Raw genomic sequence first — 1,372 nt, forward strand, 5'->3', positions numbered from 1 at the left:
CCCAAATTTGTTTGAATGGCTCCATAGCTCAGTGGTTAGAGCGCTGGTCTTGTAAATGAAGAGTCGTTAGTTCGAGCCTCACTGGGGCCTGTGGCAAATTTTGCACACCCGCTGCTTCCAAGATCGACAGGTGCCCTTTCAATCTTCGCTGAAATTATGACAACATCATTTCCTCCACAGGCGAGAAATGTGTTTGAAATTCCACATTCCTGTTTGTCCGACCACGTACTTGAGGAAGAGCATTCGGAATGGCAGGAAGCAGCTGACGTGAGCGAAGTTTGACCGGAAGAGCGAGGTGAAGCCGGAAAACTGCAGAGTGACAGGTGAACAACGTCGGAGGGACACAAACCCGGGGCAGCCGCCGAATGCTTCCTTTTGTTGCTGTAAACAGGTTCTAGTTTTGAAGTCTGCAATGGGACAATAGAGCCAAGTGAGTGAAATTCTGCTTTCTGGGGGCTGCGCTCTCCTAAAGCCTCTGGCACTCTCGGTGGAAGGTGTCCTTGTTTGTTTCCTGCTATGAGTGAAAATGAGGTTCACTTCCCCGAGGGGGCATGAACACAGTTTTCCCACCTCAAACTTCAGTCTCATTGGTAGTGATTAAAATGTTACAGGGAAAATAACATTGAAATGAACACTTGAAACATGAGAGCACACAAGGCTAAAAGGCCAAGTGCTGGAAACTGGGATGTTCGGTCTCTTTCCATACTGTAAAAACTCAATGATGCGATCATTTTGCAGGAGCAACTTATTACCAGTGAAATAAAAGCCAGAAGCTGTGTTATTAAGAAATGATGCAAGTCTGCTTGTTCCCAGGTGGTCTAGTGGTAAAGGTACTGTAGTTTCACCACTGTTGCCTGGGCTCGAGGCCTGCTCAGGGAGTGAGGATTTATTGTCCTCACAATAACAGCAGCAAAGGCTGAGCAGTGCCTGGAGGGAATCCTTTTAATGTCTCGGATCAATGAATGTCCTGGCCACTTAAAGAAGGGAAGGCAGTTTAACTGTCTCTACTCAGTCGGACAGTTCACCTTCACGTGCCTCTGATTCCCAGTTCTAAAGATTCACAAAGTTGAGACGAGTGGATTTTTTAAAAATTCTGTTTTCTTTCCATTCCAAGGAGCTTCAATGATTGAGTGGTTTGGGAATTTAAAAGGTGCCAAATGGCAGTGTGTGGTACTACTTCAGCTTCCCCTCCTCTGTTGACGCTGGGACACTGACTCCAATGTTCTCAGTGACATTTACTGATATGAGGCAGTGAAACAATTCCAGTTCCTGCAGATCAGATTCAAACCTGATCAGGGCATCAGAACAGTGAGAAAGATGAGCTGGGAATTTTAAAGAAGTTGCAAATTGTGCTTCAGCCACAGAGACAGGG

At 46.1% G+C, this 1,372-nt stretch overlaps 1 non-coding gene across 1 annotated transcript; it reads left to right on the plus strand.

The window, feature by feature from the left end:
- The first annotated feature begins 17 nt into the window (after positions 1–17).
- Positions 18–90, plus strand: trnat-ugu. The gene has a single exon. It is a non-coding gene; the product is annotated as a tRNA-Thr (tRNA).
- The last annotated feature ends 1,282 nt before the right edge of the window (positions 91–1,372 follow it).

The sequence above is a fragment of the Rhincodon typus genome, unplaced genomic scaffold, assembly GCF_021869965.1.
Source record: "Rhincodon typus isolate 14 unplaced genomic scaffold, sRhiTyp1.1 hic_rhity00003943, whole genome shotgun sequence".
In the NCBI taxonomy this organism is placed as follows: Eukaryota; Metazoa; Chordata; class Chondrichthyes; order Orectolobiformes; family Rhincodontidae; genus Rhincodon; species Rhincodon typus.